The sequence below is a fragment of the Pantherophis guttatus genome, chromosome 12, assembly GCF_059756535.1.
Source record: "Pantherophis guttatus breed Tessera chromosome 12, ASM5975653v1, whole genome shotgun sequence".
Classification (NCBI taxonomy): Eukaryota; Metazoa; Chordata; class Lepidosauria; order Squamata; family Colubridae; genus Pantherophis; species Pantherophis guttatus.
In genome coordinates this window covers 7050263-7066720 of record NC_142074.1, presented here as the reverse complement: position 1 = coordinate 7066720, position 16458 = coordinate 7050263, and the positions used below count along the sequence as shown (strand labels likewise).

Sequence of the window (16458 nt, the reverse complement as noted above, 5' to 3'; positions counted from 1 at the left end):
GCCCCTTGCCAGGGGTTCCCTACTGGGGGGGGAAGCCCTTCTCATTCTCAGAAAGGAGGGCTGTAGAGCACCCCGAGGAGGAGGAGCTTTTGAAAAGTCACCAACAAGCCAACTTACAGACTGGGTTTTGAAAATGGGAGAACAGAGCAACTAATCAGAAATGACTTTGTTAGTAGATCAGAATATTGTGGAATTAACATAGAACAGAGAATAACAGGTTGGAGGTGATTATTGATTTTTCCCAATAATACAGAGAGTCCTCAATGTACGAACACAATTGAGCCCAAAATTTCTGTTGTTAAGTGAGACATTTGTTAAGTGAGTTTTGCTGCAGTTGATAAGTTAGTAACACGATTGTTAAGTGAATCTGGCTTTCCCATTGATTTAACTTGTCACAAAGTTGCAAAAGATGATCACATGACCTTGGGACCCAGCAACAAGTCTCCACGCAGCCCATTTTGGATGCAAGTTAAGTGCCCGGGGGAGGCTGTTTTTGCCCTCCTGGAGGCTTGAGGAAAGCCTCTGGAGCCTCGGAGGGTGAAAAAGGGCCTACTGGAAGTCTGGAAATGGACCTGTTTCTGGCCTCCGGAGGGCCTCTGGTGCTCGGGGGAGCCTGTTTTCACCCTGCTGGAGGGTCACAGAAAGCCTCCGGAACCTTGGAGGGTGAAAAACGGGCTTAATGGAAGTCCAGGAATGGGCCTGTTTCCAGCCTCCAGAGGTCCTCCAGAGCCCAGGGGAGGCTGTTTTTGTCCTCCTGGAGGCTCACGGAAAGCCTCCGGAGCCTCGGAGGGCGAAAAAGGGTCTACCGGAAGAACCGGAAGTCTGGAAACGGGCCAATTTCCGGCCTCAGAGGGCCTCTAGAGCCAGGGGGGAGGCAGTTTTCACCTGCCTGGAGGCTTAAGGAAAGCCTCCAGAGCCTCGGGAGGGCGAAAAATGGGCCTACCGGTAGTACCGGAAGTCTGGAAATAGGCCTGTTTCTGGCCTCTGGAGGGCCTTTGGAGCCCAGGGGAGGCCGTTTTCATCCTGCTGGATGCTCGAGGAAAGCCTCCGGAGCCTTGGGAGGGCGAAAGAACCCCCCTGCCATAGTGCAGGAGGCCAAGTAGGCCATGCCTCCATGGCCACGCCCACCCAGCAACTGGGCAGTGAACTTCAATCCTACCATTGGGGCTAAGTAGCATCATCATAAACAAATATGACAAAAAACAAAAGCAGGATGACTCACATATGTTTATCTTGCCACTTCCTTAACTTCAGGCCAGCTTTCCAAACCGCAATTTAGGGGTGGAGGGGAAGAAAAATATGGCTGTAAGACAGAAGCCAAAAATTGGGTGGCCCACTCAGAGGATTCTTTCCTTAAGCTCCTTTCCCGAAGCTTAAAGCCTGTCCTGCCTTCTTGTATTATAACCTCTGCCTAAAAAGGCAGCAGCTTTGTAAAAGGACAAATACGTATATTGGAAATCTTTTCTTTCTCTCCCCCTCCCTCTCTCCCTCTCAAGATAGAAAACCTATCCAGCACACTTCCTTCTCCCATTTTCCTCACAACAACAACAACAGCCCTGTGTGATAGATTGGGCTAAGGGAAAGGGACTGGCCCAAAGTCACCCACCTGGCTTTTATGGCTAAGGCGAGACTAGAATTCACAATCTGCCAGTTTCTAGCCTGGTGCCTCACCCACTACAATAGAATAAACAAAAGAAAATCTTTCTTTTCCTACTTTTGAATCAAAATGTTGCTCAAGAGCCTTGATAGTACAGTGGTTTAGTGCACCCTGTTATTAACACAGCTGCCTGCAATTTCTGCTGGTTCGAATCTCTCCAAGGCTCAATGTTGACTCAGCCTTCCATCCTTTCTAAGGTAGGTGAAATGAGGACCCAGTTTGTGGGGGCAATAAGCTGACTTTGTATAAATATATACAAAAGGATGAAGGCTATTGCTTAACGCATTGTAAGCCGCCCTGAGTCTCCGGAGAAGGGCGGCATATAAATCAAATTAAAAAAAAAAAAGTTGGACTTATTTATTCAAGTTTATGTAAAACCATGATCCTGGGGGGACGGGGGGAAGGGGCATAATTTGGAGAGGTGCTTTTTGGAAACTGAGAAAAAGGTAATCAGCCAATGGATTTGTCCTGTCTCTGTTGAACTGGAGGAAGCACATTTATTTCGTTAAGAGGGAGAGACAAAAAGCAATGAGATGATTCTTTCCTCCTCTCCCCCCCCACTAAAAATCAAGCCCTGCAAGTTGCCTTCTCCAGCTGTCAGACACCCCCTACCCACCCCGTTATTGAATGCAACAATTCTCTTTATGTGGGTGATAATTAGAGCTCCTATTACCATGGAAAGCGGTCAACGTGTCACTAATGTTCTGGATGGCCTGGCATTCATAAAGCCCAGTGAAGCTTCTCCTCAAGGCTGCGACCTTGAGAGGAGCAGATGGCGCATAGGAAGCCGGGTCTTGCATTAGCATGAGAATAGCGTGGGGGGGGCATGTGTCGCCCATTTCCTTAAGGCCACACGTTCTGTGGTCTTTTGCAACCTTTTCGCTGTGGGCCCCAAGGAAGAGGTTTGGGATTTAATTTGGAGTGGCTGACCATCTTTGCATTAGCATGCTTTCTTTAACTTGGTGCAAATTGGTCCCTCGTTTAAGACAGGTGTGAAAGGGAGTATCTGACTCCCTTTGGAGAGAGTGGATGCAATTTCCTTTAGATTCAGGGACAAAGAGAGGCAGGAGAAGTTGGCTGATGAAACATTTTCAGAATACAGAATAACAGAGTTGGAAGGATGTTTTCTAGTCTGACCCTCCTGCTCAAGCAGGAGACTCTATATACTATTCCAGACAAATGGCTGTCAAATCTCTTCTTGAAAATCTCCAGTGATGGAGCACCCACAATTTCTGGAGTCAAGCCATTCCATTGATTAATTGTTCTGTCAGGAAATTTCTCCTTAGTTCTAGGTTGCTTCTTTTCTTGATTACTTTCCATCCGTTGCTTCTTGTTCTGCCTTTAGGTGCTATCATGTCACCTCTAGTCACCCCTAGTCTCTGGAACATTTAACAGAATAACAGAGTTGGATGTCTCTAACCTGCTGCTCAAGTAGGAGACCCTATACCAAATACCAGACAAATGGTGTCGTTTCTTTTTAAAAACCTCAATAATAGAGCATTCACAACTTTTAAAGGCAAGACATTTCACTGATTAATTGTTCTCATTGTCAGGAAATTTCTCCTTAGTTCTAGGTTGCTTCTTTCCTTGATTAGTTTCCATCCATTACTTCTTGTCCTGCCTTCAGGTGCTTTGGAGAATAGGTTGACCCCACTTCTCTGTGAGAGATCGTCAAGTACTGCAAGGCTGCTATCTTCTCTTTGACAGCCTCTTAGATGTTGGAAGACCACTATTATGTCACCTATAGTCCTTCTCTTTGCTAGATTAGACATTCTCAAATCCTGCAACCATTCATCATATGATTTAATCTTCAGTCCCATAATCATCTTTGTAGCTCTTCTCTGCACTCTTTCTAGAATATCATGAAGCAGCTAATTTTTATGAGGCAAGTAGCCTTTGGACAATTGTGTATTATGGGATAGGAGATGTGGCTTTGAGTTTGATTCATTCATTACACTGATAGAGAAGCGTGTTTCCTGTCTGGTTTACCTGAGATGACTGAGAAGATCACATTTATTTTCCATAAATACCCATTTGTAAATTCAGTCTGGATGGAGACTGCCTACTTTGCAGTATGACAGTTCCACCCCCACTCTTTTTTTAAAAAAAAAATACAAAATATTACAAAAGAACTAATGAGATAGGACAGAGATCAAGGCAGAGGTGAAATGCTACTGGTTCGCACCGGTTTGGGTGAACTAGTACTAATAAAAACTACCGGTTTGGGTGAACTGGTAGTAAAAAAATGCTACCAGTTTGTCTGAACCAGCATTTCTGACGATCAGCTGTGCCGCACGATTTATATTTGCTAGTGAATCTAAATCATGCGGCATAGCTGTTCCCCCCTTGCTGTTCTACTTACCTTCTTAAGCCTCCTTTTTCCATGCGAAATGCGCATTTGGTGCACACTGTGCATGCGTGCAGCATGTGTTTGGCATGCACTGCATGTGCGTGGCACGCAGTGCTCATGCACACATGTTTGGCGCGCACCACACGTGTGGGCAGCGAACCTCTGGCAAGCTGCGGAGGATTTCATCACTGGAACCAGGTATAGGTCAAGGATGTTGGTGTGTCCATGGAGTTAGAGAGATCCATGAATACCACCTTTGGGTTCCTCATAGCACCTGACTCTCTTGTGTCAAGGTCAAAATAATGGCTGTGTCAGTCACAATGGTCGATTCCAAGAGATGAAAATTCTCTCCCAAGCTGTGGCATCTAGAAACTCTAGGAGAAATATCTCTTTTGATTAGCAATCCTTTCAGATTAAAATCATACATGCTTTTTGTTCACTCTTTGAAAGTTGCTCCTCTCTACTTTAGTCTTCCAAACCAGACATTACAGGTAGTCCTGGACTTATGACCACAATTGAGCCCAACATTTCCATTGCTAAGCAAGACAATGAGTTTTGCCCCATTTTACAAGCTTTCTTGCCTCAGTTGTTCAGTGAATCACTGCAGTTGATGACTTAGTAACCTGGTTGTTAAGTGAATCTGACTTCCCCATCGACTTTGCTTCTCAGAAGGTCGCAAAAGGTGATCACATGACCTTGGGACCAAGCAACAGTCATAAGTATGAGTCATTTGCCAGGCACCTGCATATTGAAATCTACCTATTTATTTAGTTTGACTTAAACCTTGCTTTTCATTTGAGACAATACATGATGCTTCCTCTGATTTTTCCCTACAAAGACAATTCTGTAGGGTAGGCTGGTCTGAGAGAGAAGGACGACCTCAAAAATCACCAGTGGAGCTGCTGGTGGTTGAGGGGAACTACAACCAGAATATCCTTGCCCTGCTTATAACCTCCTTCAGATTTTGCACAGAGTTTTTCTTTGTGGCCTCATTCACTTCTCATGTTTGACTGTAACTATATTCCTGAAAATGTTGACGACTGGAAAAACTATATCAGGATTTCTCAGCCTTAGCAACTTCAAGATGGGTGGACTTCAATTCCCAGAATTCTCCTGCCAGCCTGTGTCCTCTAGGAGTTGAAGTCCAGGTCTTCTTGGCAAATGGGACACCATGTTTTCCATCTCTCCATTGGTTGAATGTTGCTTTGTAGTGCTATGAGATACAACAGAGGACAATGGAAGCTATTTTAATGTGTGATTTATAATACAGATGCACAATATTTGATGGAGAAATTCATATTCAAGGTCAGGAATAATGGATTTTCAATGCCATCTTTTATCCTTGTTTTAGTCTGCAAAGGCAACTATCGCAAAACAACATCTAAGCCATGGGACAGGTATTAAACGGAGGGCTGAATTCTTTTAGCTGCCTGAATTCTGTGAAAGTCCAAGGTGAAACCTATTGTCTGCCTCTCTTTTCTTGTATGGTCACAAGAGCCCTGTTGAGTAATTGGCTTCCATGGTTTGTCCTGGTAGTTGGAACCTTCTATCTTCTGCCTTTCAATGTTGATAACAATGGGAAAACATTTATTCAGTGTCTGGTTCTCAATTTCTGAACATATCCCTGAAAAGAGATACGACTATGCTTCAGAATTCACACTTATCCAAAATTTGTGACAAAATGCTTAAAAAAAAGCAGGGGGGAGTTATCTACCAATTCCTAATGGACCTAAAGTTGGATAAAATGAAAAAGGGATGAAAATCTACAATACATTGAATAGGAAGGTGGCACATTTGTAGGAAAGGTGACTTTTCTCTCTTAAAATGCAAGAACAAATAGTCCTCGATGTATGACCACAATTGAGCCGAAACTTTATGTTGCTAAATGAAACAGTTATTAAGTGAGTTTTGTCCCATTATACGACCTTTCTTGCCACAGTTCTTAAGTGAATCACTATAGTTGTTAAACTAGTAACACAGTTGTTAAGTGAATCTGGCTTCCCCATTGACTTTGCTTGTCAGAGAGTCGCAAAAGGTGATTGCATGACCTTGGGACATATGAACCGGTTGCCAAATGTTTGAATTTTTATTATGTTCACGTGACCATGGGGATGCTGCGACAGTTATAAGTGTGAAAAACATTCATAAGTCACTTTTTTCAACGCCATTGTAACTTTGAACAGTCACTAAATGAACTGTTGTAAGTCGAGGACTACCTATAAAGCGACCTTATAGGTAGTCATCAAGTTGCAACCACAATTGAGACCAGAATTTCCACTGTTAAGCAAGGTGCTTGTTAAGTGACTCACACCCAATTTTACAGGTGTTAAGCAAAATCACTGCAGTTGTTAAGTGAATCGTGGGGTCATTAAACAAATCCGGCTTCTCCCATTGGTTTTGCTTGTCAGAAGTCAGCTGAGAAGGTTGCACAGAGTGATCACTTGACCCTGGAACACAGCAAACATCGCAAACACATGTCAGTTGCCAGCGCTTGAATTTTGATCATGCGACCATGGGGATTGCTGCAATGGTCATAAGTACGAGGACCAGTCTTAAATCACCTGTTCCAGTGCTCTTGTAATTTTGAAAGCTCACTGAACACATGGTTGTTAAGTCAAGTACTACCTCTATACAAGTTTTGAAAGAATACATGGTATATTTTTTTAACAGACTTGGGTGTAACTTATTCCTCTTCAGTCATATACTGTATTTAATATCCTTTTCCACTTCCATTAAACAATCATCATTTTATCTTTTAAAGGCTTATTTTTATTACCCCAGTATTGACATCTAGCCTGGAGCCAGCTTCTCTTATCCGAGAGATGATTAATTGCCAGACAAAGATGAGAAGAATATACTTGCACAGGGGGTGATTTTTGAAAATAATAGATTTTTTTAATGACAAATCATTTTCAACAGTGTGTTACGCTGGGAGAGTGCCATTTTGGGAAATAATATGTTTCCATTTTAAAAAAATGAATATAACCCTCTCCCCCCCCAGTTGTATTTCTAGTCTTAAATATGATTATGTTTGTTCAGGTAGTCCTTGACTTACAACTGGTCACTGACTGACTGTTCAAAGTTACAACGGATCCTACCTGGGGCTACACACAATCTGTGTTTGAAGTTTTGACAGCTGAACCTGCCGCCTTCTCTCCACTCCCCGCCACCCCCCGTGGTCACATGACTGCACTTTGGATGCTCGGCAAGGGGCCTATATTTACAGCTGCTTAAGGCATCCTGTGGTCACGTGATTGCGTTTTATGATGGTTTTGCTGAAAACTGGCATTTATTTCTGTTTTTCAGCAAAACCAGCCTTTAAAGAACCATTGGTCTGCTTAACAACAATGGTGTTCATTTAATGACCACCACAAAAGAGATCATAAAGTCCTCTTGGTCACATGGGTGACCATATTCACAACCATCACAACTTAACGAATGTGATGGGCAGGTTCCATTATGGTCATAACTACCTGTAGAAATAGAGGTGTTTTGCAAGTGAAATGCAAGAATCTTCCAATAGAGTGAGAAACAGGTTTATTAACTGTGTTCATGCAGCCTGCTTAACCTGGTCAGTGAAAGACTTGGTGGCATTTGCACAGCTGGATAATCTTGATTAACTGTAGGTGCTAACCCAAAATGTGGTTTAATTCACCGAGCAGCTAAAAAAGATGCGTTGATCAGCCATCAGGGATGCTGCAACGGTTGTAAGTGTGAAAAATGGTCCTAAGTCCCTTTTTTTAGTGCCATTGTAACTTCAAACCAGGGTGGATAAAAATCAATGATTTTTTTAAAAAAAAATAAAAAAAAATCAAATCGAAATTTTTTGATTTTTATCGAATTTATTTTAATAAAAAACTTTTGGGGTAAAAATCTATCGTAAGATAGTTTTCTATTTAAGATACATAAATAATTTAGTTTATTCAGCATGAAATGGAGCTTAGTTATGTAGCATGAGGCTGTATATTCTCCAACACTGGGACTATCGGTGAGTCAACAGTGGGTCAAAGGAGTAGCAGAGATGACAATTGCTCTTTAAAAATTATGATTCAAGCCTTTTTACTAGTGATTTAAATCATAATTTAAATTGTGATTTAAATCAACTCAATTTAAATCAAATCCACCCTGCTTCAAATAGTCATTAAATGAACAGGTGTAAATTGAGGACTACCTGTATGCCTCTCAAACATTGCAATGTGTAAAAAAATGCTTTATTTCCAAACCACAGACCCTTTCTCTGATGAAGATTGCCAAACCTTTATAATAAATAAAATAAATTTTTATAATATTATAATCTTTATAATAATATATAATCTTATAGTATAATTTTATAATCTTGTATTCTCTATAATTGTAATTTTATCTGATTGCTTCTCATTTCCTAAATAGATCTATCTGAACTATTTCTTCTCTTTTCTCAATGTTCATCTATTCCCAACGGGCTTCAGAAAGTTTGTCCAGACTGAGAAGCTAAGCAGGCTCATCTCTGACTAACATTTGAATGGGAGATTTGCTGAGGGCTTCTGAGATTTAAAGATAAGCTGGGATCTTATTCACTTAGAAAACAATTGCGATGTGGAAATTGATTTCATTCTGCTTAAACTCATTTGGCTTTCTTAGCAGTCTAATCTCTTGAGCTATCAAAGAGAAGAAAAGAAAACCATGCAATGTTGCTTCTTAGGCTATTTTGATTGGCGATCCATATATTTAATGAGGAAAATGCAGAGGTATAGGATTGGGAAGAATACTAGTGAAAAGGTTCCTTGAATGGCAATTCAACGGTTGGTCATCACCTTTAAAGCGCTCCATGGCATAGGACCTAGCTATCTTCGAGACCGCCTGCTGCTACCGACGACCTCCCAGCGACCCGTGCGCTCCCACAGAGAGGGCCTCCTCAGGGTGCCATCAACCAAACAATGTAGGCTGGTGACCCCCAGGGGGAGGGCCTTCTCTGTGGGGGCATCCACCCTCTGGAATCAGTTGCCCCCAGAGATAAGGAGAACCCAAGACCTCAGTGCCTTCCGCCGTGCCCTGAAAACCTACTTTTTCCAGCAAGCCGGGCTGGCTTAAGAAGAAATTTTTAAATGTTTTAATTGGTTTGTGATTTTTAATTTTTGGGCCAAATTTATATTTATTTTAATTGTTTTTTAATATTTGGATTTCATGTTCTTAATTCTAGCTGTGCACTGCCCTGAGTCCTCAGGGAGAAGGGCGGTATATAAATTGGAAATAAATAAATAAAATAAAATAAAATAAATAAATTCATCAGGCCTTAATATCAGCCTGCAGGATGATGGGTCAGCCATAAAGGCAGATGCAGAAGGGTTAGGAGGCCTCAATGGAATCACCATTTCCAAGTCTTTGGAAGAATTAGTGGTATCCTTCTGTACTGGCCAAACTCTGCTCCAAGGGCTACATCTGTTTTGAATGACCAAAAAGACACAGGCCTGAAGAGGCTTTCAGGAGGCATCTAGAGGCAGTCCTATGTCTTTAAGTTTCTGCAAGGGTAAGGAATTACAGCTAGTCCTCGATTTACAACCTCAACTGAGCCCAAAATTTCTGTGGCTAAGCAAGACAATTTGAGGTAAAATTTGCTCTTTTCTTGCCACAGTTGTTAAGCAAGACAGCTGGTAAGAAATCATTAAGTGCCTCTGGCTTCCCCATTGACCTTGCATGTCAAAAGGTCGCAAAAGGAGATCACATGACCCAGGGTCATAAATACATGCCAGTTGCCAAGCATCCAAATTTTGATCATACGACCATGGGGATGCTGCAAAGGTTGTAAGTGTGAAAAATGGTCATAAGTCAAGGTAACAAGTCACTTTTTTCAGTGCCATTGTAACGTCTAATGGTCACTAAATGAATGGCTGTAAGTCGAGGACTGCCTATATCTCATCTTTTAACCCCACCTATCCCATCTTTTTTGGCCCTGCTCACTCTGGATGCCTCGAGGTCTGAGCAAACGGCGCTGTCAAAAAGTTCAGTCTGTGAACAGTGCTCTAATAACAATTGGCAGCTTCTGGTTGCATGTTAGGAAAAGTCTTCTAATGTAAAAGCAAGTTTTTTTCCTATAAATTTTATTAAAAGATTTAAAATGAAATTAAAAATGAATATAAAGAAAGAAAGAAAAGAGGAAAGAAAGGGCGAGAGAAAAAGAAAAAGACAAAAGTGCCTAAGGAAATGTCAAAAAGCAATAGAAAGAGGAAGCTTCTGGTTTTCTTTGTAACAAATACAGGTAGGATTACAAAATTATCTCTTACTCTGTATGTCAAGGTTCCAACTGACGAACCCAACCAAGCCAGCAAGTTGAGACGATCAGATCTTTTTAAGCATAACTTTATTGAATACATCATTTCGGCACGCATGAAGCAAAACCAACTCTAGCTACTTCCTGCAGTTTTCGCCTAATTAAAGAATGAATTCTTTCCTCCCTTCCGGCCAGATCACATTGTCCAATTAGGGGTGTCCTGGGGTGTCTCTGGCAACTCCTTCAAGCCCTTGCCAAACATTTGTTGAGATGATCTTTGTTCCCACGGGACAATTTCTTGTAATTTGGGGCTAGTATTCCAAACCTTTCCCTCCCCACATAGTCTGTGGCAAGCTAAAAACGAAAAGATGGCTGTAACAGCATGGGCACATTTTGAAGTTGACAGTTGGACCCCCCTAGAAAGTAAGAAGTGCCTGGAAAATAATAAGTACGCACATTAGTTATTACATGGATCTTTGGCCTCTAGGAAGAGCCCCTCAACTTCTGGGGATATTTCTCTTGAAATTTCTTCAGTAATCTATCTGCCCTCATGTTCTGTGCTTTTACCCATTTGACTTCTGATATTGGGTATCCCTTCCACTAGATTAGGTATTGGAGTTCTCCAGTGAGGCTGTGGCATCATCCAGACATGGGTTGCTACAGTCGGATCTGCCTAGAGCTTGAGTCATAGTTTTTTGACCATGCCCCTTGTTCCTTTCTCCCAGTTTCGATTCAGTCGGCCTGAGAGAAACATCTCTAGCAGATCTGGCTTTCAGCCCTTTTCTGTTCGATTCTTTCAGAGTCACTGCGAGTTTCTTGACCAAAGCTTTTTTTAGGATTTAGCAGACGTACTGGTCTACCAGGCTTGTTTCAAACATCTTGCAGAGCCGTACTGGTCTACTCCTTCTATTTTTGGAGCGCACCGGTCTACCAGCACCTAGCATCACTCCAGGTGGCCGCTGTTTTCAGCGGTTTCGCTGCGGCTGTCTCGCCTCTGGCGGGCACCCTTTGGGCCCTCTATGCCATCAATGAGGCAGCGACAGCTCCCAAAGCTATACCATCAACTCCTTTGGGCAGCTATTGTCTGGCAGCAGCTCCAGATTTGTGCCTCCTGGCCGCAGCGCCCACAGCCTTTTTTACCACTGATCAGCTGTAGGGTGGCCCTTTGAAGCACCACGGCAAGTGTTTAAACTGTCTTTTGCCACTCTGCCACCACCGAGAGCATCGGAAACCAGCAAACCACTTTGAGGCATCTTGGCCTTAATTTGCTGCTCTACCACTGCTGAGTGGTTTACAAAGGAGTGGATTGGTGCCCGGAGCACACCTGCACCCTTCAAGTGGCTTGCAAATGGCCTGTCAGTCTAGCCTTTCTTCGACTGCGGCCATCGGCGCAGGGAGCTGGCACAATCAAGGTTTTACCTAGACAAGCCACCCCTTGAGCAGCATCTGCCCTACTCACAAGTGTGCTGCTAGCCCGGTTTCACCGGCACAGCCGCCACTATTTGGCTTACCTCGTGGTTCCTTTGAGGCCTTTCTAACTCCAGATGCTATTTGGTCGCAGTGAGTATATCTTTCTAAAATGGCAGATCGTTCTACAGACAGGGAAGTGGCTGAGACCTTCACTGGCAGGAAGGCTTCCTGCAAATGCAAGCATATTTCAAGGCCAGAGACCTTGAACGGAGGCACAAGTCTTTAGAAAGGCAAGTCTCCAAGGCTGTTTTACAATTGGCTGCAAGGGAAGTTCGTTCCCATACCAGTAATCCTTCTTCTCATCAATCTCAGATTCAGGCTCCATCTCCATCGTCTCAAGCTTGGTCCCCTGAGGGGGCAGGTGAGACTTCCACGGGTCCTACCTTACTGAATCCCTTTGATTGCCAGTTAACTCCAGCAGTACCAGCAGACCCTGGCAGGGCATCAGCAGTGGCAGCCTCAGCAATTCTTTCGCCTGCTGCCATTACGCCTGCTCTGATTCTTTCAGAGACCTACCTGAAGGTCTACAAATTCTTATTGATCAGGCCATTGCCTCTTGCATGGTGACTGTATTCGAGGGTCTTCATTCAGGATCAATGGTCTCAGAACAGTCTGCTTGTGTTCAAGGCTCTCCTTCAGCCAGCCTGACCGGCTCTCATTCACCTGATGCATCCAGAGGCAGCGAGGTTTTTGCCTTTGAAGACGAACATCATTCTGATTTCTCAGATGATGAGGGGGTATTCCCAGACACACCTGGCTTTACAGGGCTTTTTCCTCCAAACCGGTTCAAGTCCTTACTTCATAAAGCATGAACCATAGCAGCCATAAAGGAGAACGACACCCCCAGGGAAGCTCTGAAAATCCAGCAGGGCAAACCACAAGGCCTTTTTTCTGAGCCTGCAGCAGAGCAGCTTTTCATTCCAGCCCCACAGTTACTCATCATTGTGGTGCAAAAACAGTGGTCAAGCCCTGCAGCCATTCCTTCAGTGAACAGGTGGATAGGAAATATTACTCCGTAGCTCCCAAGTTCGCCCAGATGTTGCAGGTTCCCCCCCGGTGGACAGCCCAGTTGCAGCTCTCTCCTCCTCTTCCTCTTACGTAACACGGGATACATCAGAGGGCCTCCGCCCTGAGGACAAAAAAAATTGATTCGTTATTCAAGAAGAATTGCCACCTGTATGGCCTGGACCATACAGGTGGCGTCTTCAGCCTCCTTCTTCAACTGCACCAGTATTCTGTGGCTTCAACAGCTGCAAGCCAGGGTACCCCCCAAATTGGTTGCTCCAATTTGTAAGAAGATAAAGTGAGGTTGAACATCCAGAAACCACAGCAGGATCCAATGGTTCTGGGCAATTTTTATGCAGTTCCCAGTTTTTCATTTTGGGATAAGGTTGTGGAAAAGACCATAGAAGAAACATATTAAATGGATTCCTTTTAGTTGAGTTTAAGGTCTAGGAACAGTAGGGATTGACCACAGTTGATGTTCACATCTGTTGGAGCTCGGACTGGGCTGGTATGATTGTCCTTCCTGATCTCTCAAAGTCTTTTGATAGTCTCAATCATGGTATCCTTTTGGGTCAGCCACAAAGTTTGAGCGTGGGAAATATACGTCCAAATAATAAATAACTTTGGTCTAATCTGATACAGCTATTGGAAATGGATTTCGGTCCAAAAAGAAACATTAATCATTTCTAGAACACAATTTCTGCAAACATTTGGTGGAACATTTTGAATGAATGCTTGGAACATATTTAATGCCCATTTTGAATTAACACAAGAAAATTGCTATATTCATGTAACCTGCTGTGTCCTGGCGAATAAATGATTAGTACACAGATGGCCTTAAGAAAGGAATTTGAACAGCTGTTAAGTAAACACCAGCTTAACCCAGAAGGTAAGAGAGAGTGAGAAAGAAACTAAAGATTTGATTCTCCTTGGTATAAGAAGAGGGAGAGAAGAAATTGTTGTTATGTCAGGCTTTCAAGTTGCTGTTATATCATGCAACAATAAAAGTGAGTTCCAGTAGTCTTGATGGAGTCTGCTTCCTGATAAGCCAGACACCTGATTACTGAGGATGATGGCTGGTATTTCTACAGCATGCTGAATTGCAAACAATTTAGCCACTGACACAGGTGTGATCTGGGAACCCGATTATGTATCAACTGATATTTAAGTACACGAAAGTTTGCCAGATGTTCACAATGAAATAAATCCTAGTTTGTTCAGTGGGATACTGTATGGGATCGAGGCCTTGTAGATTCTGGTGCCTAAAAGTGCTGACCGTGGTGCTGAATTCAGACATTTTCATTCCTGCCAGCAATCCATCGGATAGGTGTGACTTGGATACAAGTACATATTATTCCTGTTTGATCTCATTGCATGGGCAAAGGTCTGGGGCTAAAAGTAAAGTCTTTTTCAGGTTGACAGTGATTCCTGTTTACTCTATGGACTTCTCTGTACTCTTTTCTTGGCAAAAATGTAAAAGTAACTAATCATGGCTTTCTTCAAGAAAGTGTTTGTTTTACTAGCTGAGAATTCAAAGAGTTTGTGATGGTCTTCCATCTTAATACTTTTGAAAACCTTTTTGAATCAACCAAAAAGAAAGATGTAATATTTCTGAATTTATTTTTCCCTCTCAAATTATTTTCTGCTTTAGCAATAATCTCTGGAAGGCAGTAATCATATAACAAGTATAGACCAGAGATGGATTGCCAAGAAGGTCCTACTTCATACATCTATGAGCTGCGGTGATGCAGTGGTTACAGTGCAGTACTGCAGGCTACATCTGCTGCCTGCCAGCTGCCTGCAGTTTGGCAGTTCAAATCACACCAGGCTAAAGATTGACTCAGCCTTCCATCTGTCTGAGGTGGGTAAAATGAGGACCCAAATTGTTGGGGGCAATATGCTGACTCTGTAAATTGCATAGAGAGCACTATAAAGTGGTATATAAATGCTGTTGCTATTCATTGATGGTGGGTCTTAGCTGCCAAGTTTATGCTCAAGTTAGGAATGACTTTTATCTCCAATGCGGGAAAATTCTTCCCCTTCTATTTATAATTTAAAAATTGAACAGTTGGGAAAATTGAAAATATTTACCATGTTGCTTTGTTTACTTGCTTTTGGGGATGTGAACCTATAGATAAACGCCACCTGTCAGGAGCAAAGGATCAGGACCAAATGTGAAATCAATTTCAATTTCAATTTAATTCAATTTATATGCTGCCCCTCTCCGAAGACTCAGGCCCAGCCCAATTACAGTCCAGAAGATTTATTTCTCAAGCCTATACACAAGAATCTACCCTAGTCGGGACTTCCGGCGGTGACGTCATTGTGTTAGGGATGAAGAGAACGGATCTCCGCTCTCGAAGTTCCTAATATTCTCGATTTGGGAGCCGTTTTAGGCACTATTGACCTCGGAGAGGTCAATAGAAAAAAGAGGAACTTCCGAGGACCTCGGAGAGGACAGCAATCCCTTAGAAGGTTCAATTAATCCTGATCCAGAAAAAACCAGCCATCCCGGCTGGCCTGAAACGTTGACAACTGATTAGTGGGAAGTGAAAATCAAATAAAAGAAGACATTGGTGGAAAAATAGAAAGAAAGAAGAATTGAAAAAGGTACATCTATAATTTATAAAGTGTGGACAGAAAGCGGATGAAAGTAATCTCCAAGCAAGAGGTGAAATAAAATTAGATAAGCGGCGACCGAAAACCAAGCGGAGCGGGAATACATTTTGATAGTGACAGCGCACAAACTGACAACTGGTAAAAACGGAGGAAATCCAGAGAGAAAAGGTGAATCGGGAGAAAACTTGGATATTAAATAACTTGCTACAGAGGAAAAGACGATATTTAAGGAGAGAAGAAGAGAAGACTGACAGATTTTGTCCTATGTGGAGACAGTGATGAGGAGATTAACAAGCAGCAGACACCGGAAGAGAGAGCAATAGGGAAACCTCATTTATTTGGAAGTTAGCAAACATTGGAATTAAATCAACTTAAACACAATACTTTTTCTTGGATATTTGGATGATATTTAGACACTTGGACTAGGACACTTTGAGAGATGGACATTTTGGAAATTTAGTGGATATTTAACCTAAAAGATATTGGGACATTGGACATTGAAAGTAAATAGCAGGAAAAAAGAAGTTGGAATGAAACAAGCTTGAAAAAAGAAGAGAGTGATCTAGAGGAAGAAGAACCAAATAGAGTGAAGTAAAATTAACTGTAATTAAGTTTGATCATTAATCATTGATTAAAAAGTGATATATATATTGTTTTTGAAATCTTATATATAATTGATAGTCCAGTTTTATATCTACTTAATGAACTATTTTAGTATTTAATCATTATTTTATCTTACATGTTCAGATTTGAAGATTTATATTAGATATATTAGCAAATTAAGGATTAATGGTAATTGATACTTATTAATAATAATCTAAATAAGATATTAAGTAATTAACTATAAGGATAATTAATTGATGAATTTCTGAAACTTTAAATTTTTCCCTCACTCCCTCCCCCTACCCTCCCTTATTTTTATTGACTAATACTGAAGAATATTGAAAGAATATCGAAAGGCGAAAGATAGAAATTATACATAAATTTATTAAATAGATATATAAACAGTGACTGTGTGATAGGGAAATAACAATATAATATTTCAACTGGTTATCACCCTGGGACTATTGGATGTTATAAATTGAATATTAATACAGATAGAAATATAAA

At 41.9% G+C, this 16458-nt stretch overlaps 2 long non-coding RNA genes across 3 annotated transcripts in view; both read right to left on the bottom strand.

Annotated features, from left to right (window-relative positions):
- Positions 1-16458, bottom strand: part of LOC148112212 (uncharacterized) — a 56988-nt gene that overhangs the window by 27462 nt on the left and 13068 nt on the right. The gene's annotated exons all lie outside the window — the stretch shown is intronic.
- Positions 5249-6560, bottom strand: LOC148112213 (uncharacterized). The gene is made up of 2 exons (XR_015729696.1): positions 6224-6560; positions 5249-5631 (listed from the first exon to the last, which is right to left on the bottom strand). It is a non-coding gene; the product is annotated as an uncharacterized LOC148112213 (long non-coding RNA).